Below are 26,216 nucleotides of genomic sequence, written 5' to 3'. Positions count from 1 at the left end.
AGGAGGAACCAACACAAATCCACCAATCTCCATCTCACACTCAGTACTAGGAATCCCTAACAATTTGCTAGTCTTATGAGAAGAAAAAAAAAAACCTTCTTTCCTTCTAACCTGTGAGCAGCTGACAAGTTTCCCTTTCCTCCTACTGTGTAGTGGTGTGTGCAGCTGTGATACAAAAAAAGTTATCCATCCAACTCAATGTTAGCCCAGCTTATGTTTACTTACAGGGCAAATAATCAATTATCAGCTCTACCAAGTTTCCCAGTCTCAGCGTCAGTGTTCACAAGCCTCACAAAAACAGAAGGAGAATGGTTCCGCAGGTCTCAGGGAGAGATTGCACAAACTAATTTATGGATACACAGAGACATAAACCACTGTAAGGCAACAATATGCAATTTTACTGAAACAGAAGGAAAGGCAAAAGTAAATGGGCTTTTTTGAATCTGGCTCAATAATTGACTTCTTCAATATGGTAATTATCAAAGATATCCATTCTTCTTGCCATATTCTCTATCAATTGGAAACTGAAGCCAATTCACAGTATTGGAATTGTTACTCTTTTTAACATTGGAGACTAATGGAGACAAAAGTAGGATCTTTAATTTTCCAACAGCAAACTGAGACAAAGGTAGTAATGCAAAAACACTATTTGTATAATACAGTCCCACCAACTAAAAGCAAAAAATCCTCTCTAAAAGAGTATGAACAAACTTAGGGTATAATAGATTTATCAGTCCATGCAATTGTATAGGAAGTATTTTCTTTTCCCTAAAGATACTTTTTTTAAAAAACACATAATTTAACTACTTTTTGGATTAATTCCCTTCAAGAATGTATAGTACTTTATAGTCTTTATGGCAGGACAAATGACTTTTCTGACTTAATCTGTGAATAACATAGACTAATGTACTTTAGCCTGAGATATGATGCAAATATGCCAGGAACAGATAACAATTCGGCCAGATTTTTTTCAGGGAAGCAGAAGGTACATTTCCTTTGAACATTGCTTAATATTAGCCTGATGAAATCTTTTATGGATAAATTATTTGGATTAAGAGGACTCTTTTTTCCTCCTGCAGTTTACCATACTACTCATGTAATTTCTTTTCTAACTGTCATCTTTGTGGCTCTGAGCATTACAGCTGTCCAGGATGCAAAATGCCAGAAGCTAATTTACTGCTCTGCTTAATTTAAGTAGCATTTACCAGTCAAGGTAAAAGAAAATAGCTCTGTTAGCTGCCATGAAAAATGATAAGACGTTTGTATTTTTGTACAAAAGTGCTCTTGCTCCCCTAACTGTTGCTATAACTTGCTGGACATATTTTAACAAATGGCTCAAATTTCCCCATGCAACTGCCAAAATATCGACAGCTGGTGCTTCACAGGTGATAGACTTCTGCTTTAACATGGACACCATGTTAAAAACGTGGCTAAAATAAATGTACAGAAAAAAGTCACATTGCTGGAAGATCGACATGTTCACAAAACACTCTGATATGAACATGCTTAGAGTTCCATGTTGTGATTTTATTTTCTGTGTTGAATCTCTGTCCTTAACAATAACGAAAAATAAATCAATATGAAAGCAGAAAGAAGATACAGCAGGAAGGCTTTTACCTTTACAAATATCTATCCAATGTTTGGTCTTTTCAGAATTATTGTAGTTTGCTTTTTTTCTAGATACTTCTCTTAGGCTTTTGTGGGCTTTGCAAACGGTCACTAAATATGTGGAAAAGGATGCTGCCACTCACAAATAGATGTATAATAAAAACAGATAGCAAAATACAAGCTTTAAGAACAATGTAGTATCGCAGAATCACAGCATATGCCAAGTTTTAAGTCATCTGCAATAGATTCTTTGCATCATGTTCTTGTTGAACACTGATGGTATTAGATTCTAGTCAGCAAGGATCTGCCCACACATCCTCAGGGACTGTTGATAAGGCCAAATGAAAAAAAATTAAAACAATCCCTGCAGTACGGCAACAATATTCAGAACATTTTTTCAGATTAAAGAGGAAGTAAATTTATTTTCTGGATTTGCTTTTACTCATTTCTTGACACCAAACCCACTGACATTTTATGATACTCTGTTAGCTGTTGAGAAAGCAGGAGGATGATAGCCCTGAGGGATTATGAAATCCAAACTGCTTGACCTGAAAGGTTTATGGTGACCTATGGTCTTCCTTGTCTCCCACTTGCCCCAGAAAACAGTGTGAATAACAAATACTGCTTCATAACTGCAGGTTTTTGCAGGTGCTTACAAGGAAAGAACATAGCAGCAGAGCTAGAAGCTGAAAGCAAATAAATCCAGCAGCAGTCAGTGCAATAAAACTATCTCTGAAGCATGATTTGAAGATCACTATGACAGCAGCATTTAAATAAATCAAGAAGGAATAATTGCACCTCATTTTTTCTATTTCTTTCATTATTTCTGCTAGCAGAATCACAAATGTTTATTATAATTTCAGCAAAACACATATTAAAAAATGGATGCTTGAACCAGTTTAGTGAACTTCATATAGTTTCAAGCTGTTTTTTCTGATGGCAAGAATTTCTTTGATTGAGGAAGAATCCTGTAAATCAATAGTTCAGAAATATGTAAAATATAATTAGAAATACAGGTATATATTTAGAGAAATAGTGATCTCTATGAGTTATATTTTTAATGTATTTTATTTTGAAAGCCCAGTGTATTTACCAGCCTGTGAATCTGTACTGATTTGCAGGGCAGAATGTTATCTTCATAGGAGGATTAACTGCAAAAACTTCAAGCTCATCCATGGCCTCTGTGGATCACAATCACATTCGAAGTATTTTAGTGTAATGCCAACAGCAAATAAAGATTCTGTATTAAGTGCTATTGCTCTTGAGAATGGAGTGAACTATTTTTGTTTCAAACTCTTCTGAATGTCAATTTAAAATTTTAAGCTTGAGTGATTCAAAGTCTTAATATTCTACCAGATTAATTTATGGAGTTCCGAAACTTTGCAAAAAAACATAAAACATTCTGATACTAATATGGTTAAAATATCTAATCTGAATCATTCTTTTTTAATCTGTTCTAGACTGCAGAATTCTTTATGTTTTTAAATATATTTTTTAATATCAAATTGAAGACAGGTTGTAGCTTTTCAAAATTTAGGAACTGCTTCCCCAAGGTTTTTAATGTGTGCTATAATGTAAACACATGTTTATTTTCACTGATTTAAATTAAAAGGTAATGAATTTTACAGCAAATGATTCCTGTGTTTGTTAAAAACTGATAAAAATAAATTTGAGCCATCCTTAATAGTAAATAAGTTATCTGCCAACATATAAAGAAAATGTTGACTTCCCTCTAGATAATTTTAAATTTATATCTAACATAGGAGATTTAGAAACACAGCCAGGAAAGGTTGGACAAGAGACCCAACAGACTACAAAATTCTGAATGTGTCCTTTTTCACCCTGGTTTCCAAAGGTAGGAAAGCTGTGCTTGGTCTTTGAAACAGCTGTGAAACCTTCTACCAGGTTTACAATACAACTGGTACAGAACCAGCAGGACAAACTACCATACACTGGAGTTTTACACTGACTAAACTGACCAAATTTGAGGCAATAGGTATTCAAATCCCTCATCAATTTGCATGTTTCCACCTTTCCCTAATCTTGACTAATGTCAAAAGACTTGGGGACTGTACCTGAACTGCATTGTCCAGATTCTCTTTTCCAATTTCCTGATGGCTACATGAGAATTGTAATTAAAAGTGTCCTATGAATCTATACCTACACAAGTATCTGTCAATCTTATGTTTGTTAGTTTCCGTTTCAAGCTAACTCTACTAATCCCATAAACTTTAGCCATCTTTCAATGAGCTTGTGCACAGTTTCCAAATTGATGTTCCCCATGTTTCTCTTGAATAAATACAGCTGTCATTTGTGTTGTCTAACTACCCGGATATTCAGATATTTGTAATTGTGCTCTTCTCTTTCAGCCCCAAAAATTTTAACATTTTTTCTGCTTTGACGTAACAAACCTGAGTTTGAATTTCTTCACACAAGATACGGAAAAGGTCTTTTGCCTCACTCTACTTCAATATGTATTCCAAACTCTAGGCTCCCAAACAAAAGGAAACATGTCTAAGAATTACACACTTTTAAAAGAAAGCCGTTTTCTCCCTCTTCACCTTCTTTCTCCCACTCACCCCTGCTTCACTCCCAGTTTCTGAAATAAGGTAGGTTGGCATCTACCACTTGAAAGGGTTTGTGGGCTGCAACATGGGCATGACTAGGTATACATTGCTTCTTACAGTCTTCTGGAGGTGCTAAATCTCTGTAGGAAATTTCCTGCAGTCTTCTGTAGAACCTAGGTTTAAGACATACCTCTGCACATAGTATTTTCCGTTCTCTATCAGAACATAGTTTATTTCTGGGCCATGTAAGACTATGTGAGCACTGTTGTCTCAACAGTTTTGAGATATCCTAGCTATCTGTGAAGGAGCAGGATAATTTGGAGATTTTAAGATCAGCGCTGCAAGCAAAATACTAATATCAGTTTATCCTTATTGATATTACTTTTTAAACCATGTTTGCTAGTAGATTCCTACTTAAGATAGCAAAGATCATCCCCAAGCGAAAACAAACCACAATAAAAGAGGTTGCTAACAGCAATTCTCCTTCAAATTTCTTTCATAATAATAAGAAAACTAAGATGCAGCACATTGAATCCAAGCCTAAACAACTTAGGGCAGATGATGATTACCTACAAGGGGTGAGATATGACAGCTCTAACCCAGACAGAACTTTTGAGATGTAAAGTAGATCTTATAGAGAATTAATAAAATCCTTGTTTAATTACTTTCATAAAAGTATGAAAAATTAAATTAATGAAACAAGGGCAATGAAATTATTGTTGACGAAGTCGGACACTAGAATGATCTAAATATGAAAAATGGGAATAAAAGGACCAAAATTCATATTATTTGTTATCTATTTGTTGCCATTATGCAATAACCCAAATAGAATGAATTAAAAGATGAACAAATAAGGCTTAACAAGATTATGAGAAGAAAATGAGGGGCTTAAATTATCAGCATGCCAAAATTATAAAATATTCACGTTTCTGCAATATCAGAGTGCATAAGACAATTCTTGGCTTAATGGAATTTTCCTTTCCTGTAATTACTTCAATGTCTGTGTTCACAGAGAAAATACTTCTAGTACACAAGTATTTTGCTGTTTCTTTTCTTTACAGTTTATTGTTACTTGACTATTTTTATTAGTGCTCTACTTTCTACTGTGCTTGTTGGCTGGGGCTTTGTCTTATGCAATAGTATAATCAAAGGCAAGTCTATTTCTTGAAGTGTTTTCCCTATATATAAATCAAAGAATTTCACTAGATTAACAGGTGTTGACTTTCCTAATAATTCTATTTCTTTATTAATTACAGATATTATTTTAAAGTGTTGACTGTAGCATGGTTCATTATTTCCTATTAAATCCTGCTCTGTGTTGATATGCTATCAAATAACTGCTTCATTTTAGTACTGAATAAAATGATGTTGCTATCATTTGCACCCCAAATGATAGGGTTGAGTACAAGTACTGGATACTGCGTTGGTAATCAGTTCCATATTAATATTTAGACCGATTAACAGACCTTCTCTAGCCTACACTACTTGAATAGCTGCCTCCTCCCGTTACTGTATCTTGTACCCTGCACAAGCCATCTCTTGCTTTTCTAATTCACAAAGGAAGGTTTTGCTAGAAAGCCGACTGTGAACTATATTCTACATTTCTGTGTACTTACAGAGGGGGAAGGAATGGGAGCGGTGGAAACTTGGAAGCAAGGCACATTGCTGACAACTCCACGCTGCACAAATAGGTTAAATGTCTATCATTTCAAAGAATCAACCTCCTCCCCAGAAGCAGAACACCAGGATTCTACTTCTGCTGGGTACTGAATGTAAATGTTTATACTACAGGTAGTTGACAAGCTTCCATATGATCTTATGTGTATGGCAAAGCTATGTAACAGGGTGACCGGGAGCTGCTTAGGAACTTGCCCTGAGAAACACTGAAGAGAGTTTCTTAAAAAATTAATTTTTTCTGTGTTTTGAAGTGGGGGGTTTTGTGGGTTGTTGGGTACTTTTTGTAATTTGGCAAACATTGTCAACACCTTCATATTACATTCTAAAAGAAGGTTCTTTGTATATTATGAGTCAAGTTAATTCAGTATCAAATTGCATCTCCCTAAGGCACAATTGATAGAAGTTACTTTGTATCTGAACTGACATCATCTTCTCTCAAGCAATGTGATGAAATTAGAAAGCCATTTCTTCACTGTAAGAAAACTAGAACAAAGAGCACAAGTCTATGCAATCTGAAAAAAAATAAAAATCCACTCCTAAGCTGGAAATATGGTTCTAAAAGAATAGACGTCTTAAAATCATACTTAAGCAAGAAAACTGTTTTGATTCATTCACTAAATTTGACAAAAATATTATGGTTCTGAACTCTCCTCACAGTCTCCATCAAAAAAAAGAACAGGTGTTTTACAAAATGTGTGCAGCATTTCCCCACATTGAAAGGCTTGTTTGAAATAAAAGGCACTATAAAAAATAAATTACCAATTATTATTTCTAAGGTCAATCAATCAGCATTTTCCAAAGGGAAACACATGTTTCACCAAAGTATTCCCTATTACATCATGATCACAGAATCAGAGAACGGTTACCATTAGAAAGGAGGACCTGTGTAGATATAAGTTCTCCAAAGGCAATTCTTACTTTTGCCAATGTAAATGATAGTAGCATTTCTTTGCATTTCCAAATAATAAAGCATAAAACTCAAAATATGCAGCTTTGTCAGCCCATGTAATTTGCCTCAGAGTAAGTAAAGTTGAAGAGTTTATATACATTGACAAATAGTACTGTTTTGGAGCACAAGAATAGATAAGAGTTCCTTAGAGCAGTACTGTTGAAGAGGAAATATTTGAAGATGAACTCAACTCCCCAGTAGACATTTCTCCTTTTTTTTTTCAATTCATCATGCTACTTCTCATCTTTTTTTTTCTTTTATGCTCTAGATCCACAACAAAATTCTTTTTCATAGTATTTTATGAGTGAAGAGCAGATTACAGTGGAATCCATAATGTTAATGATTATCATAAATTTTACTGTTCTGTGGTGATGTAAAAAAACCAGATAAATATATTCAAGTCACAAAATGGACAGTAAAAGATTAGATGAAAGTGCAAAATATAGTAAAATAAAAGGAAATGTATTGGACAGAAGTTTCTGAAGGATAATCTCAGTGACAGGAAACTATTTTTCTCAGCTGTTTCAATATTGCATTATCAAATCATTACAGCCATATGACCATGTTTGCATGGTTTAGATTTTTGGTTTTACTTCCGAGTAAAGTTAGATGTTACACTATTGGGTAAATTATTGGGGCAGATCACCAATATTTTTATAAATGGAAACTATTTATTTAATGTAGCTAAAGAATAATAATGGCTATCTTTATATAAACTGAGCATTTCATATGCATATTTCAGATGAAGGTCACCTTAATGTTTAGGTCTATGATTTTATTACACTGTAAAACATTATTTGTAGAATCATTTAATAAATCAAATTGAATACTACCCATAAATAAGGCTGATAATTCTCAGAACAGTAAAATCAAAATGTTCTGAAAACAGAGTGATTTACTTTTCCTATCTTCTTACTGAAGCTACAGACCACAAATCTTTTGATACAGAAATCTTAATAAAGGTGTGTATTACTATTAAATTTTCAGCTAGTTAAATTTCACTTTCACATCTTGTCTTTTCTACTATAGATCTTAAAATCAAAATAATCTGTGAAATGTATCCTTTACATTATTTTTATTTTAAGTTCATCTGCTGACTCCTGCTTACTAGCAACAAAATTTGCAAATACATATAGCTCTGTAATCAAGCAAACCAGAAGCTTTTAAATTTTGGTACTGAAATAGGATAACAGCAGTTGCAACAAATATTTTATGGTTAAATAGAAATTTCACTTTGATCTCTGATATTATTCAAATCCTGTTGCGATTCTTAAATATGATTATCTTTTAGAGGGATTAAAATAAATTATGTGTCATAATGACCAATTAAAAAATAAATTACACAATATTTTATATTGTTGCACAGAAAGTTACTATCACTCTACCATAGTTATTATGATTGGAAGAAAGGCTTTTAGAGCTTCACATTATTTGAGATTGTGACAGGATTAATGGCAGGTTCAGTTTCCACAAGCAACCAGACTCTTCAGACACCTTTGAGGCTTGCCCTGGTCTGACCTTCCAATATAGTTTATGACTATATGGGATTTCTACTCTTTTACAAAAGTAACATCTGTTCTACTATGTAAATTATCAAGTTATAGAAAGTTCTAAGTTAATGTGAGAAAACACCTTTATTCTCCTGTAGTGGCATGCTGTAGACCATACAATCACATCTCTCTGAGAACTAGTCCATGGCTCATTTTCATATCTTTACTGTCTGGAAAAAAAAGTCCTAAATAATCTCATAAGAATTACATCCTCTATGCACAGAAAACAGACTCACTGCTTTCTGCTTGCAATAACATCTTCAGCTGCCAATATTCTTTCTGGTTTTATGGTCAAGCTACAAAATAAGAGAATTTTAATAACTGATCTGTGTTTCACTTCTGAAAACAGTAGATCTGGGTATTAAAAACCTTGATGTCACTTCCAGGACGTATATATGTTTGGGTGTATAATCTAGCCATAGAAACAAATATACATGCATGATACACTGTCACAATATGATGTGCAACAGCAACATCAACAGAAATTAACTTCTCTGAGTTCACTACTACATGAAAAGACATAAAACAACATTAAAAGGATTCAACATTACTTCATCTAGCTATAACAATCATGTTTTATTTTCTGAACTACTCAATTTCTGGAATTCAACTGGTACGTAAAAATAAGAAACCACCCAGTTACAGTTAAACTGGGTTGTTTACTTTGCAAAAGATGTAGAAAGACATCTTCAAGGCCTGATAATTTGAAGTCTCAGAAGAGACCACACTGAAATCAAAGGCTTCAGAAGGTAACTACACATCCAACTGTCTGGAAGAAAAAAACCCACTCTTCCTTTATGAACAAGGATAGAAGGAACTGAGACACCTTGTATTTCCCTTATTATCCTGTTCTCACCCTGCAGAAACTGCTATTGTGCTGGAATAACCTGAGACAGTGAGGTAGTAAAATACAGGAAAGGGACAAGGACAATTCCCCTCTCCTTTTACTGTCTTCCCCTGAGAGAAGCAGGCACTAAGCTTGTTATCACCATACACTGCAGAAAAATGTTCTGAAACCATTTAATGGCTTTGACTGCCTTCAGCAGGAATGTAGATTTAGATGCACCCATTGATCTGAGCAACAAAAGCAGATCTTGGTGTCCAAGTAAACTCATAATTTAGGTAGAATTGGGGCTTAGTAATTATTTAAGTTAATTCTGCAATGGAGATTCCACTGCCTTTTGGTATTTGAAACAATATGAGTACCTATAGCAAACTACAGTCCTCCATCCCAAATATGTAGCTTGCAACAGGAAGCAAGCATCTCTAACTCTGTTTTATGCCATTTTAGCAACATGTTTCAGCTAAGAAAACAAAAGAATATCAAAATTTATTGAATGTACAGGTACAAAGTTCACCAATGGGCAAAATACCCACAGTTTGACAAGATAGTGAAAATGTGATTCGTTTTTTCTTTTTAAACTTAAAATTAGTTTTATTTTAAAAAAGGGACTAATGGCTAAAAGAAAAGAAAAATGAAGCCCAAAACAGTAAGTGCAGTCTATATTCATCTTGTAGAACTGAGTGAAAAGAAATTAAATTTTGGGGGCAAATATCAATTATATGTCCCAATCCCCATTTAGATAGAGATTTATAAAAATGATCAAAATTTCCTTTTCCTTCTAAAAATTACATTTTTTAAGCTCAGTTAACTTTCCAATGAATCATACAAGTTTTAGTCCTTATGAAATTCTAAAACCTTCTTTAAGGAATCTTAGAAATCCATTATAATTTAAGGATTTGCTGTAATGCTTCTCATCAGTTCAAAATAAAATTTGGTTAGACAAAAAACATTCAAATTGGTTAATGTGAAGGTCTGGATTCTTTCTTTCAATACATAGAAGCAGTTCCTCTGAAGTCAATATTCTTCCAATAACATAATTTTATGTTCCCATTAAATCCTCATCTTAATCCACCCTAAAACATTACCATACACTTTCAGACTGTAGAAATACTTGGGTTTTATCTGGTAGGGTTTTGAGAGCACACAGATGGCTATTATAGATTACTAAAATGGGACTGTGTAATAACAGTGCCATCTGTGTAACAACTAGTCCATCTCTAAAAGAGATTGCAAATTCAAAGAGGGAATCCTTTCAGTAAAGGACTGAGAGTTGCTTCAGATGAACTGAGACTGTTCATTAGGAGGACAGAATTCAGGTTTTACAAATAGGATAGAATATTTCCAGCATATTTACCATTAAAACTGTGTTTCAATGAGTTGTTTAGGGAAATGAAAGGGCTTAAATACCCTCCTTTATATTACAGCAATTATACCACTCAACACTCAGCTCTGTTTTATTTCAATCTTTCTAATCTGACCATAAAAAATTAATTCCAGAGAGACTAGATCAGTGTAGAGAGTTACTAGGGGGCAAGCTGATTTCTAGACCATTAATCCTATCTGAGATGAGGTCCACAGTGCCTGATAACTATGTCTTGAGGAATATTTGCTAGTTTATTTGAAAAGACATAATATGTTACATCCCACTGAAGTAGTGGGAAAAAAAACAAAAAACCCAAACTGCATTCAAAAGCTGACCCCTGAATACTTAAATCTGGAGACCATTTTATATTTCTTTCAAGAGGCAGCAACTCCCCACAAAATTTGTCTTCTCCTTCATTTCCTTTCCCATGCCTTTTGTTCTGGCTCACTGACACATTTAGCAATTTGAGAGTCACATTTTACTAAACGCCTTTTAGATAATTACTGAAACAGTTGTTATATACATTTAGTATTCTAAGATTCAGTGCAATAAAGAATGACAATAATAAGTATCTTGCAGAGCAGGTGCTTTGATATCAGCCACGATTAATTAAAGTAAAAGTTTAAATAATTCTATCATTACTATAAATACACGGTCATCTTCACAAAGGTGTCCATAATGTCACATAAGACTTTGCACAAAGAAATGAAATGGTATTACAGTAGATACTACTTTCTCAGCTGAAAGACTCAAGACCAAATAAAATATAGTCAGTTTTTTCTCTTATATTCAGATTTAAACAAAGCTTACTTCATACTGAACCAGTGTAGTACTGTCACTATATCTGCTGTATTGATACTTAAACAAATACATGAATGAAGCAAATCACCTTCCAGTCTTTTTGGCTTCTTTCTTCTATCACAAATAACTTGATTCAATCCTTACTCAATACAAGGGACTTGATCCTGGAAAAGGATCAATATTAACAATAAAAACAACTGGGTTAACGATGCAGTTTTCACAAGAAGATTAATCAGCTGGGGTTTTAAAATTTTTACTGTTTGCTTGAAAATCTCAAGTAAAATTTGTCCTTCCAGAAATTAAGGAGAGTTTTTCATGAAATTTGAATGAACAAAAATAACTGAGTTAAGGCCATAACATGGAGTATGATTCTATCCTTTCAGAACCTACAATTCATAAATGTATGTATAAAGCTAAAGGTGGAAGACACAACCTAGTTAAAAATATCCTCATCAGATCATACATAAAATACATGGCTTGAGGGGATAGAAAATGTTCTTATGGCTGGCTAAGCAGGGGAATTGCTTCAACTACCATCATCTCCTTCTAGTAACAAGAGGTGGTACTAAGCATAAAACCTTTCAATACTTCCTGCAGCAATGTCAGCTGTAGTTCATGCAGTAGAAGAGACTGCTGGAGTGTCCTTTACATGGCAAAGTTACAGTCCTGTTAATGATCTGTTGTGTTTTCCTGATAATGTCATTTGTCCTGGTTTATGCCTGACTTATACCACTATTAAGGACTAACATCATAGGTATTTGCAATGATATAACATAGTCTTATTCCAAAAGCTCATGTATCTTTTTGGTAGACGAGGTCATTGTTTAGTGCTTCTATAAGGGTAGACCTAAGCTTCTGAGTCGAGCTTTTCTTGTTCAGATTTAATGGTTCTTTTATAGGCAATCGTATCATAAATTGTTTTAACTATTCTATTTGGTCCTTTTTTCTATTAAGAATTATTATTGTGCCTCTGGCTTAGGAGCTTTACTTGCTAATTCTCCAGTTTTCTTATGACAGTTTTAGGGCTCCACTTTCTGTAAGGATCCTAATATTTTCTGGGGTGACATTTCTCATGTTCCGACTTTCATCTGAGAGGTGACTTCTTTCTTATTTTGAGGTGGACTGTCTAACTACAGCAATAATATGACAGATACTGAAGATCGATTTAAAAAAAATCCAAGGCACTCAATTATTCCCTTCTAATCATCCCAGAGGGAGAGTTATCAGAGCTGGAATTATAAACAATGTTTTGGAAGTTGCATTAGATTCATACCATTAGAGTATGACTTTTTGTTTTCATGCAGGTGCAAACCAGTCATTGAGTAACTCTTTAGTATTCTTTAGAAGTTTTTCATTCACTGGGCATGATGATAGAAAAACCTCAAGAATATTAATTGGAAATCACCATATAGTACATTCTCTTGCTATGACAACTAGGAAGATGGTAAGAAAGACAGAAAGTAGCCAGCTAGATAATTAAAAGCTGGCCAGGGCACATGAAGGGGGAAATGGCTCTTGCAACAATTTTTGTAGCCTAAGAGGTTAAAAACCACTGGATATTCCAATAGAAAATCCATCTAAAACCAGAGCCCACAGAGAAATACTGTTTTCTGTGTTGGAAAGGTTGGAAAGTGAATATCTTTTGGTAGACCTTGAAAGAAGCACCCATTCTTGTAAGACTGCTTTCAGAAAGAAGCAGGGTGGGAGACAGAATTAATTATTATTGATTCTGTGGAAATAAGAAAGTAGCACCTACTTAGTAAAAATTAAGTTCTTTATTTGAGGGGTGATATTTGTTTTGCGGAGTTTTCTTCCCAGAAAATGTGTTCACTAGCCTGTTTAAGTTTGGCTAGCCCACTTTACATATCTATTTCCTTTCATCCAGATTGTGGCATTTAATTGTCTCCTCTAGCTCGGATTTCTAAGTGAGGTTGGCTGATATCTTCTGTGATTTCATGCATTTATATATGTATATTCATATACACAAATTTCAAATATGCTATAAATTCCACTTATCTTTTATCCACTAAACATAGAGCTGTGAGATTAGAATTAGACTCCTTCAGTTTATGTCAGAATTTAAAGGCAATTTTCACAATTTTTATCTTCTTTTAATGCATGTTTCAAATTCAACTAAAAAAAAAATCAAACCCAAACCTGCAAAACTTTCTGGTTTGCTACTTGCATTCTTATTACAAAGAATAGAGTAAAAATAGAATGTATATTCATAGGGCAGAGACCACACACAACAGTCCATGTAAAGAGGTGTTTTCTTACAGTTTCCATAACAATATTCTACTAAGTGATAGTTACTATTTTCATTTAGATGTTGTCAAAAACACTGGTCTCATCTCCCTTTGGAAATAATGAGACTTTATTTTCTTACTGTTTAATTTTTTGTATTGACACATATAGAGGGCTTTTAAATTATAAATATATTCAATACATTATGTACCAAGGTATAGACCTCACCTTAATAGTCTCAGCTGGGCATAATGTAGATCCAAAACACTATCAGAAGCAGCTAGCAGAAAAAGGATTCTAGGAAAAGAGCCAATAATTTTCTCACATGCATTTTTTCCTAGGTCCAGTAATCAACATTTTTGAGCTGAATAAGACTGCAACATATTTTAATGAATTTAGAGCTTTGGCCAACCCTCCCAAAGTGCTTTTATTCCAAATTTTGCAGAATGACTGCAAAAGCCCCCAAAAATTGCAATAACAGCAGTGACAAAATTTCTTCCAATTGTATTCTTATTCTGTTATTCCGGGTAACAAGTTTGCAGAACAACCTTAACGGAAGAGAAGAATATATGCTATTGTTGGTGGCAAGTTTGGCAATTCCTGGATGTGCCCAGGTAATGCTAAAAGAAGTGACCTAAACAAAACATCCTGCAATAAAGATCCTTCTCTTTATGTTATTGCCTTTTGAACTAAAAACTGCTTCAACTGAACCAATAGTTTTGTCCTGACTTCTATTTCTAGCTATAACATGTCAAAAAAGGAATATTCGGTGATAATTTCATGTCTACACACATATGTACACACATGTATCATGTTACCCATAGCAGAAGGAAATAGCATCATAGCCACTGTAGCAAAGAAGTAAAATCAGAAATGTTCAGCCTTATTGAGACATTACTTTTTTCAGGTGCCTTGGACAAAGAAAAGCAGCACCTGCCCTGGTTAATTCCCAGGGGAAAAAAAAATCCACAAATCTGAATAACTTCAAAACTTACTGTACATGTTTCTTTGGTCCCAGTTAGCCCCATGATCACAGCAAGAGCAGCAGAACTGAGTAGATTCAATAGAAAAAGAAAAACTTACTTGAGAAGGAAAAAATAAAAATTGGGTAAATTTTCAAAATACATATGAAAAATTTTTAACCAAATTACATTTTTTCCTAATTGTTATGAACAGGTATGATTTTTCAGATGGTGAATAGGTAACCTACTACAAAGGCAAACCATGAGGAAAACAATTGTCTAGCTTTTACTCTATACATCTGTGCTAACATTTCTGCCAATGCAGCATTAACAGTCATGATCCATCATCCGATCTATCCTGGGTGGATCCGGAAGGGAGAAGGCATCTGATTGCAACACGGCTGATGAGGGAGACTGGAACCCTGCAGGAATATTTGAACATCTATACCCTTAAGAGGTACATACACCTCGATCCTCCCCCTTCCTCTATGACTTTTCTTCATCCTTTCCTCCCTTGCAGCATTTTACTAGGGAGTGGTTTTGCACCCTCACAGTAATAGCAGTATGCTTTCCCAGGATCTAGCAGCTTGTTGAAAGGCAAGTCATTCAGCCCAGAAATGATGAAGGGAAAACACAGGACTACAGCACTATGTGGTGTCCTGCAGAGTCTCCAGGGATGCCTTATTTAACAGCGTGCACCAGCTGTAGCACAATATTGAGTTCAGATTCATCTGCCTTCTCCGCAAGGAAAATTAGCCAAGACAGAATATCATGCAGTCACAAATCTAATGCTTTAAACTAAACTCAGAAATATGTCTACTAGATGCAGAACAGTGTATCCACCTATCTGGAAGCACGAGAAACCTCCTTCATCAGTATATCTGCAAAGGTATCACCTCCAGTACTTGTGGCAAGGCATTGCATACTTTTCTTTCTCTTCAGCCATATCTCTTCAGCCATATCTTCCACCAACAGTATCTGTATAGATCAAAATGGTCTACTTAGATTCTTTGAAAGCCCTTTCTTTACCCTATTTTCATTTGCTGCGTCACAGAAGGCTGTGTCTATCTGACACAAGAATAAGGGAAAACAATATCCAAGCAGTTTGTATATTTAAGGGCTATGCAAACTATTGTTGTTTCTTTTTCATGTGTGGCTGGGATGTTTTTATAAATAGCTCATAAATCATAGAAACACGGAATGGTTTGGGATGAAAGCAACCTTAAAGATTGCCTAGTTCCAAACCCTCTGCCATGGGCAGAGGGACCCTTTCCCTCGACCAGGTTGCTCAGAATTCTGTCCAACCTGGCTTTGAACACTACCAAGTATGGGACATTCACAGCTTCTCTGGACAATCTTTCAGTGCCTAAACACCTTCATAGTAAAGAATTTCTTCCTAATATCTAATCTAAACCTGCTGTCCTTCAGTTTGAAGCCATTTTCCCTTGTTCTGTCTTTATGGGCCCTTGTAAAAAGTCTGTCTCCATCTTTCTTGTAGGTTCCCTTCAGGTACTGGAAGGCTGGAATTCCCAAAGCCTTCTTTTTTCCAGGCTGAACAATTCCAATTCTTTCTCAGCCTTTCCTCATAGAGAGGTGCTCTATCTCTCCAATCATCTTTTTTTCCTTTCTCTGGACTTGCTCCAACAAGTCAACGTCCTTCCTGTGCTGAGGACCCCAGAGCTGGATGAAGCACTCCAGGTACAGTATCACCAGAGCACTGCAGAAAGACAGAATCACCTCGTAAACATTCAGTAGACTTTCATTTTAACTAGTAGATATATCTTTTCACAAATCAATTACAAATTTTTGCCAACTGTATATCTGAGAAAGAATCACACAGGTTTTGCGCAGTGTGTGGCATGTCCTCTATTGGCCCTCTATTGGCCCAAACTCAAATATTTTCCATAAATGTTGGCAAGCCTAAGCTGGAGCCACCTCTCCTCTTACAGTGCCTAAACAAAAAATTATTTTATAAAAACGTTTATGCCTTTGTTGACAGTTTACAGAACAACCAAAAACATTATTTCCTAACTTTCTGATATCTCCTCTTCCCTCCATCTCTGACAGCTCATTAAGATTGGTTAAGTATTGGTAGGTAATAGTTATTTAGGAGAAGCTCACAGTTGCACCACTGGTTTAAATGCAGATTATTTTCTCCCTGTGAGATTCCTTGGCCTGTTAAGGATACAGAAGCATATGCCCTATTCAGTTTAGGGTTTGGCTTCTCTTGGCCATGTGAGAAGGTACAGACAGTTTATAATGTAGCTATCTTCTCTGAAGGATGAGTTGTTACTATTAATGATGATATAATAGACTCACACTGTTATCCTTACCTTGGTAGAGCTATAAATGTCGATTAAAAAAGTCTGGTTACATAAATTATGTTCTCATTTTCCATCCCTCCAGAACTCAACTGGTCAAGGAAGATGAGAGTCAGAATGATTCTTTTCTTCCTGCCAAATACAAAACCCCTACTACATGTGCAGTCTGTGTTTACTAGATAGGAAGTATTAGATGTCAGTAAGACCATGCTAAAAACTGCAAGCCAGTAGAGAATGATCACTTACCCTTTTAAATCATTCAAAATTTATAGTTAACAAGTGTAGTCAGACATTCAGTTTATAAGCTTTTTGGATTTACAAAAATTATATTTTTATGGTTTATGATGCATATAAATATAAATTCTCACCTGCAGAGAGAGAATACAGTCAGGAAACTGAAGGGGTTTTCAAGGAAAAATTCAAAGCAAAATTTCCTTTCCCACTGAGCACTCCAAAAGAGACAATACTCAGGTTGTAGGTGACATAGGAGCATGGAAGATTACTTTAAAAAGCTTGTAATACTATTAAACTACTGTGCTTTAAAACTGACAGTCCCATGTACATGCAAAGACATTCTTGAATGTATTTTTTTAAGGCAAACAAAACTGTTTGTAAAGATACAATTTTTGTATTTAATAATAAATAATAGAAAATATATGACTCTCAAATTTTAGTTAAGTGAAATATTTGTTACCTTATAGAGCAGGTATCAAAATTTTCAGTTTAATATCCAGTTTTCCTATAGCTAGGAAGTTTAGCAATGAATATGAATATGTTGTTGCACATAAGCAACAATTTTTGCTACAACAAGGGTTCACTAGGACCCCAGGCACGGAGAAGTAGCAAATATTTTTCCCACCCATATTATTTTATTTTACAATCAGCTGCTAAACACTTAAATAAGTGGTGAGGCATATCACACTAAAAACTTAAGCTATACATCTAAGTTTCTGGCCAAGTTCTTAGGTTTTCCATTTTCTAAGGTTATAAATAACTGCAAATGTAGTAACTTCTACCATCTTCTTTGATTTACTTCCCTTTTCCTGTAGTGACTGCCAGCTCTTGGACTAGTTCTAGCCATTAGATGACAAAAAAATCCCCATATATTAGATTTATCTCTTCTATACTTTCTCCTATATTCTACTCTTTCCTCAAAATGAAACTTTCAGCTAATGACATTTTCTCCATTTTAATGGAAGTGGCATGCATAGTTACTACCTCCAGCTTAGATGAGAGATCACGTGGCTTTAAAAATTCACATGAAAATAGGGCCTCAGTGAAACTATTTCTTCCCAAGAAGATTTCTTCCCAAGTCTTCTGACGTGAATTGGAGAAAAACCTTAGCCCTTCTCGCTGTGCATCTTTTATGACACTGGTTGCATATCAATAACCTAAAATATCTCATTTGTCTTAAAACAACTAATTTATGATGAACGTGCAATGTACACCTCCAGAAAACAGAGATATCACAGATTTCACTCTATTTGATTCAGTGAAGCTCTGCAAGATAATCACTATATCTGTGTTTGTGCTCATTTGGTAGTGTTGACTTAAAGAATTTACAAAGAGGAATTAGGATATATAACCAGCATGAAAGGAGAAAGATACACTTGTTCACCTTGCTACATCAAAGAACTTGATTTATTATGCTAATGCTTTTTATTTAAGTAAAAGAATTTGAATCTAGATGCAGTATCTTCTCCTTAATCAGCTAGTAAAAAACTGACATCCAAAATGTTTGTTTGACAAAGCGTATTGTCAGGTAGGCTGTGATTCCGAGGTAGTTTAAAAAGGTCTAGACTCTTCTAATCCATATAACCAGCTACAGAAATACACCCCCATATATAATCTAGGAATTACACTTTCTAAGATGAGTCTCAGGTAGACATAATCTTCAAAAGTACCTGTAAAAAAAAAACAAAGCAAAAATTGCTGACTTTTCCTCCTTCAGTACATCATGATGACTATTCCAATAAAACATAGGCACTATAGATGGCAGTTACTTTGCAAATTCATTTCCCCTCAGACTTTATAGGCTTTCAACAATTTCTACACGGTTTTGATTTCCTCCTTGTTCTTGTTTAATGCATTTCACTTTGTTTTGCAAGTATTTTGCTGACCCTTTCCCAGCAAATTCTTCCATCCTGAAAGGCTTCTGTGGTGATCAGATAGGAGCAACCTAAGCAAAATTTCACAAAAGTGTATAACAGCAGCATTTGGCTCACAGATTGTCTCAGCCTATAGCCCTGTTGTGACAGCCGCTCCCACGACAAATGATAGGCGCTTACAAACAAGGCAGATTTGCAAAGGACAGTGGATTTCAAGGAACCATTCACTAAGTTATTTGCAGATAGAGCAGCTATTTACAATGTCTAGTGTAGTATTTACAGCGCAAAAATGGATATGAGATCCTTTAGCATTCCCTAGCCATACTTACATTCTCATCCATTTTCGCTCATCTCCTCTTCTCTAGTTTCTTCTCTTCATTCCTCCCAACACACATACACTGGCACACATAAAACTCTGTCCTGCTCAGAAATGTTTTCCTAGGAAGTTTCAAACAGACAAATTCTGGATAAACTCACAAGATAAAGAAGTTAATTACAGGAATAAGAAGAGTGCTTGTTAATTGTTTATGGCACTGGTGTTGGATTCCAATGAAAACTTTCTACTCCTCTCTAACTAAAATGTCATTTAATTTGTTAGCGTAATAACAAATCTTCTGACATGAAATCTAATTTAATTTCCATGTAATAATTTATTTTTAACTTTTTTAACCCTTGTACTGCCCATATTTTGATGAAGACTGTGCATAGTCTTAATAACTGAATGATAATAAAATAAAAATTTCTAAATTGTCAGCTGGTTTAGACATATAAATCTTTAGCAGCAAATGCTATATCTATACCTGAACCAGCTATAGTCCAAAGAAATATTTAAAAAGAAATCACAGCAGCACTGTTCACTAGTTAAAATCCTAGAACAGAGTTGAGAGTTTAAAAAATATGTTTTCATTTACTATATTCTAAACTGCAAAATAAAATATTACTTAGGTCTAAGAAATACCAAGTGGTGAGATAACCTGAGGATTCAACAGGCTTGCAAAAATTCCCCCCTTAGGGAAGTACCCGTTAGGATTTAATCTTGCATTTATCTGAGATTTAAGTGAATGCAGTGTTATTTCCCAAACGGAGATTCCTGAAATGTAATCAGCCACAGGATTTCATTCTAAGAGAACAGAAAGTAAAAAAACCCAACAAACTACATGTTCTCTCTTAGGTATGTGTGTAATCAATCACTTGAAAATGCCAAATCCTTTTATAGGATTTAAGGCAAATGGCACTTTTCTTACAAATTACACCAAAGTGTTATAAAAGATTGCTGACTGTTAGCCCAATACAAAGACTTATCTATTGTTTATGGCTTTATTGCAATGAGTAAAAGTAATAAAATTATTATCTCTTTATGATTGATCATGTTACATCCAACTCTCCCAGGATGCATTAATATTGGGGTCAAAACCCATACATAACCTTCTTAAGAATTTCTTGATATCAAAAATCCTGCCGGAACAGTCAGACAAGCAGAACAGGATGCTACACACTCTTCAAAATGTTACATTCAGCTTCCCTGGTTCCATCTAGTATTTGTAGATGTACTAACATTTTCAGATACACAATAACTGTGTTAACTCCAGGTGCTGTCTTAAGTATGATGGCGACTTTGTCAAATGATTTTTTTTCCCCATGAAATGAACAAAGAAGTAGTAATGGAAGTTCAGAAAGTATCTAACATTTATGCATATGGAGAAGGGGTTTTTGTGCTTTCCTATTTATGTTTTTTCTCGCATAGATGGGGCTACAACCACTAAACATGAGGTAACTTCCAAAAAATAGGAGAAGAAAATCACAGTATTCAAATTTTAAAAATATTCGCAAGGAAGCAAAAGTCCCATTTTAAGTATGTTCATTTTAAAAAATATTCTATTTTTTTTACAGAGAATTAAACCTATTTTTAAGAATTGCTTTCCTAATAAATATGTACATTTTTGTTCATTATTTTAGGCATTGATATTTGAGTTAAATCTATATTTTGGCTCATTTTGATCTATATTTGCTAAGTAATTAGTGAATTGTTTTGCTCTGAAGGGGCTTGCTCAGAAACTGCAGGTTATTGTGCAGTTTCATTAAAAAAAAATTATTTTCTTCCAAGGCTAACGGCAAAACTGGGAACTCTGACTTGTAGTTATTTCTGATGGGAGAGCATGAGGGAAGACCACGGGAACAAATTTGGTTTTCCTTTAGAAAAAAAAAAAGTCTTTTTTTTTACCCTGTTAAGGAATACATAGAATTATTTACCTCATTATCTTTCTACCAATAAAAACAAGAAAAACATCTTTGTAAACCTTGCAAATATGAAAGGGAAATGTAAATTGTTTCTGCAGAGGAGCTGAACACCCATACAGAGGTTGTGTGATACTAATCCCTAGGAGGGCTTTGATACTAAATCAGTTGTACAAAATCAACCACCTCTGCCAACACAGCTATCCGGGAGAGGAGAAAAATCTTAAATGCTTAAATGAGCAGTCTTAGAAAAGCGTAGAGAATCACAGCATACTTACTGTTTGCAAATCCAATTCTTTTCATACTCTTAAACACAAAACTCTGCAGCATCCAGACTGGTAAAATGGAAGAAAGGCAGATAGCAAATGCAAAGTGGTCAGTAGGGCGATGGCTTCATTTGAAACCATTTGGTGAACAGATCAATAAGTCAGTGAATCAATAATGTTTTGGGGTTTTAAATTATAAATTAGGTCCAAGATGAATAATAAAATGAAAAGTGACATGAGAATGCAGAACTATATCAGAGCTGACATTGTCAGGAAGGCAAAAAGACAGACCAAAACTGGCTGAACTTTCAAAACTAAATATGACAAGTTATATATTATTAGGAGCATTGATGACCCATCTGTCATTCTATCACCAACTCACCAGGGTCTGTGAATTTTTATTTGACATACTAAAACAATAATGACTTAAGACATTCACAGCTTTTACTATTGTTCTTATCTAGTATGGAATGAGAATAAGCATAAACTTTGCATGTGAAAAGAAGGATAGCAGGTAGGAAAATTGTCTGAATTGTCCCAGATTTTATACAACTGGAGGTAAAGTCAGTGATTTATTTCATGTTTCTGTTAAAAAATATATATGGTGAATGTTGTGAGAACTAGGAATCATGCAAACAGATATCTGGTTCAACCTCTAGTCCAACAAGTCTTAGTATCTTTAGTATCCCTATTATCAGAAGAATAAAACTGAATTAAGTGGGTATTTAACAGAATATAACTATTAGAATCACAACCAGCTTAACAAAAAGACTGCAAGATCCAGTTTGACAATTCACAGTGTTCTTGTCCTAAAAGGCAGGTTTTCACTTTATCCTTAGAAGGTCTGCTTTAACTACTCAAAGGCACTGCTGGGGGGTTTTGAGCTTATACACATGAAGAAATAAAAATACAGTGATAACACACTTCTAAATTGGGGAAAAAATTATAGTTGACATTTCTGTGGTGTTAAATACCTCTGAAATATATCTGAGAGGAAGGTATATCTTTTGCCTGGTCACCAGAATCATAAAATAAATAAAACTCCAGTGCTATCATGCAAATTTTACCATGGAAAGATAACATTCATGGCTATGAGATTTCTGTTAAAAAAAAAAAAAAAGAAAAGTTTGAGAAAATTAGTTGAAAGTTTAAGTCCTTTCTGAAAAAGAAATTCACTATAAACCTGATAAGTTGGACAACTCTGCTTATTATGCTATTTTCATTCCTTTCTTAATATTTTCCAGATGAATTCATGAAGATCAAATATTAGGATCAATAAAACCTACAATAGAGTTCATAAAGAAGAAATCTGCTATCAAGAAGGAAGCTATGAAGAAACATGCATTCCACACCCTTGCAGAACATGAAGACGATACAGGATCATGGTAACACGTGAAAAGAAAATCTATTCCAAGAAATGATAAAGGACAGCATTACAGTCTGCTCATACATTAACTGATATATATGGAAACAATACTGGCCTGACCAAGGAGAACCAGAAAGTTCTGTCAAAACAGCAGCCTCTATTTACAGGAAAGCATGAGCAGTGTTAACATACATTCTACCTGCAATTCCAGAAGCTTTTTAGGTGACCAGGTGAAAATAGATAATGCCATCAAGGCAGTGTCCCTTAGGAGATATTCATACTTCCTGGGGAAAAAGGAAGGAAACATGAAACTAGGAACTATGCACAGCAAAGCCAAAAGGACAAATTCAATTAACCCCTGCCAAAGAATGCATATTTTCCCTGTTCCTTCATTATCAATTGTATCACTTTCGGTTCATATTGTCAGGACTTCAGCATAGGAGATTTTGGTAGGCAATGGTCAACCCCTCACCCCCAAAGCAGAAAGCCAACAGAGATTGCAATAATGGTAAGAGTAAAAGCAAGCAATATGGTGCAGAGTCAGCTCTACTGTAATCTTGACTTATAAAACAACTGAATGTTTTTCTTCACTTCATATTTAACTCCTGACATACCTTTCATATTGCTCTGTCCTGCAGCTGAAAAGTATAACCAGATTTCACTGCATCTGGAGTATGGTCAAATGAAAGCAAAGTGTAGATGTAAAAATTAAAATCACCAGCCAAAATAAAGCAACAGAAGTATTACATACAGATCATCATAATCAGTTAGAGGTTTGTTGGTTGCTATGAGATGAGTAATTACAAAGTCTAACACAGCAACAGGTACCCTTACTCTCTGAAACTGTGTCAACACAGTAAAATATAAGCACACTCAGAAATATTTTTTGATCAGATTAAATTCATGAGTGTGTGTTATTAGGTGTACAGTCAGTGTCTCAGTCTATGAACTGTAATTCTTTTTGCAGTTATGCAAGTTTTAGCTTCATTTTGAGGTGCAATAAGAGGGATGGCAGGAAACATTGAAGTCCATAAATTATGTTTATTAAGAAAATCAACTGATAGTTTTAGAGACTATTGGATTATTCAGTTCACTATCTTATTCAGTTCACTATCATTTGGATTATATATGATTACATATGGATTACATCCTATATATATGGATTACATCCAATGATGTATTATGTCATAGGATGTGGCTATAATACTTAAATTTTAAATAAAATTTAAGAAATACTAAACCACAAAAAAACAAACAAAAGAAACCCAATCCAAACCAAATAAATCCAGAAGCAACAACTACTATGACATCACTGCCAGAACTGTGACTGGAGGTAGATGTCCCTGTTCTGGAAGTGCAGCATTGTTTCAGTACATGGCACTGGCAGCAGATCAGGTACCCCTCCACACAGCATTTTGTTGATTTTGGTGGAGACTACAACTTATGCAGCTGCCTGGAAGCACATACCCCCAGCTAGCTTGGAGGATCTCTGCACTGTGCTACTAGGATGTCCATAGTTTCCTTAGGATCTGCAGCTTGCCTATAATTGTTGCTCTCACTTTTTCTTGGGAGCTTCAGAAAGGTTCAGGACATTTTGGATGTTTCATTGAAGTTTCTTGGGGGCAGAGAATTTCTACATGTCCACTAACACCGTTTCCTGAATATAAGTGAATTTTCTGAAAAACAGTGAGTGGTTTTATTACGTACAACTCTCCACTTCTGCAGATATCACATCATACAGTGAACCTGCAGGACTGTGTCACAGAGAGTTTTTATCCTGGGATTATTTGCTCCCTCTATCTTCATGTAGGCCATGATAGTAGAAGAAAAGTTATATTATGTCTGTGTATACTGTGGTGGATTAGAGCACTAGTTCCAGGTATGACCTTCACATTCAGAAACAATAACAATAAATTGGAAAAAAAACAGATGAACTGCAAAAACCAATCAAATAATCATAATCTTTGAGTTATAGAGAAGTTTAAAAGTTAATTCTAATTAGTTAATTGCAAAGAAGAATATAACCTAGATATAAAAGACAAAGAAACCATATTTTTAAATCTATCTCCTCTGTTTCTCAAATAAAGATATAAAGAGATCTGTACAAGTTCTGGATTAAAACTTAATAAATGTTATTAAAAATTTTTTCTTTTTTTATAACAAAGAGTGCAATTAGCCATTGGGATAACTTAATAAGCATTTTTCATAAATGAAAATGAGATTCAAGGCTTCAGGGTATTTTTCTAGGAGCAGTGACTACTGGTCACTGTGGATCTTCCAGTCAGATATCGTTCACAGAAGTTCTATATCTTCTGTGGCAAAGGAAGTCAGAACGAGATGACCATGGTGTTTCTCATATCTTACCTCAAAATTTATGGACTGAAATACTTAAATATTAATAAAAAAACAACTGAAATGTTGCTGAGGTCTCCAGAATGATATATAAATACATATCACACTACAAAACAAACCAGTAATTTTCTGTTACTTTTCCAAAATGCCTTGTAGGCTATACACTTATAAGATAATAGAGGTTCAGTACCTGGGCTTCAGAGACCTAGTTTTATAACAGAAATTTCAGTAAAAAAGAATCAAAAAACTACCAGCAATCTTTGTATCCTATTTTTCTATCCATGAGAAAGCAGACAAACTGAAATAAGTCCAATTAATCTTACTTGTGAAGTAACCTGTGAATTTCTCTCTGTGAGAAATGCTCAAATGTTCTGACTTGCCTGAGCTCTCTAGCTTTGAGCACGTCTAATATATTTCTTATTTGCACACAAGGAAACCTGTATAGAAGTGAATCCAACATAGCTAGACAGATAATTTTTTTTCAAAGAGTTGACACCTCCAAAAAAGCTCATTTTGGAACATTCTCAAAGTACTTTCTCGAGCAATGACATTTAAATGGCCTCTGACATTTCCGAAGATAGGTTTTTTTGTGAAAAGTAACAAAACTCCTTCTTTTGGTATGCAGCTGCAATCAAGGATTTTTTACTCACCATAAAGCATGTCAAAATAATGGATGGCATTCCCAGAAAATAAAATTAATATAAACAAGTCAGGTAGAAACACATACCTTTCTGCAGAGAAAAGATTCTTTGTAGAGGTTCAGTTAATTTATTGCCTTTTTTGGAAAACCGTGCTACACAATTGCTTTGGACTCGTTTATTTTCCCAGCACATGCCTTTGAAATAAAACAAAATTCCAATACTTCCACTGGTAATGTTGCTTCTATCAACCTGCACCCAAAAAAAAAAAAAATCCCTTTTGACTTCCAGCTGGCCTGTTAGTTAGTTAATTAGTGCAGCTTATTGCAAAATCAATAATAACATGCCTTTGTGGATACTTTTCC

The 26,216-nt window shown here is 34.6% G+C and overlaps 1 long non-coding RNA gene across 1 annotated transcript; it reads right to left on the bottom strand.

Annotated features, from left to right (window-relative positions):
* Positions 1 to 19,327: 19,327 nt before the first annotated feature.
* Positions 19,328 to 22,520, bottom strand: LOC108492943. The gene is made up of 3 exons (XR_001873285.1): positions 22,470 to 22,520; positions 21,508 to 21,564; positions 19,328 to 19,432 (listed from the first exon to the last, which is right to left on the bottom strand). It is a non-coding gene; the product is annotated as an uncharacterized LOC108492943 (long non-coding RNA).
* Between the last annotated feature and the right edge of the window lie 3,696 nt (positions 22,521 to 26,216).

The sequence above is a fragment of the Lepidothrix coronata genome, unplaced genomic scaffold (assembly GCF_001604755.1).
Source record: "Lepidothrix coronata isolate B3197 unplaced genomic scaffold, Lepidothrix_coronata-1.0 Scaffold13, whole genome shotgun sequence".
NCBI classification, from domain to species: Eukaryota; Metazoa; Chordata; class Aves; order Passeriformes; family Pipridae; genus Lepidothrix; species Lepidothrix coronata.
Note: the sequence above shows the minus strand (reverse complement) of the source record. Positions and strands in the feature narration are given on the sequence as shown.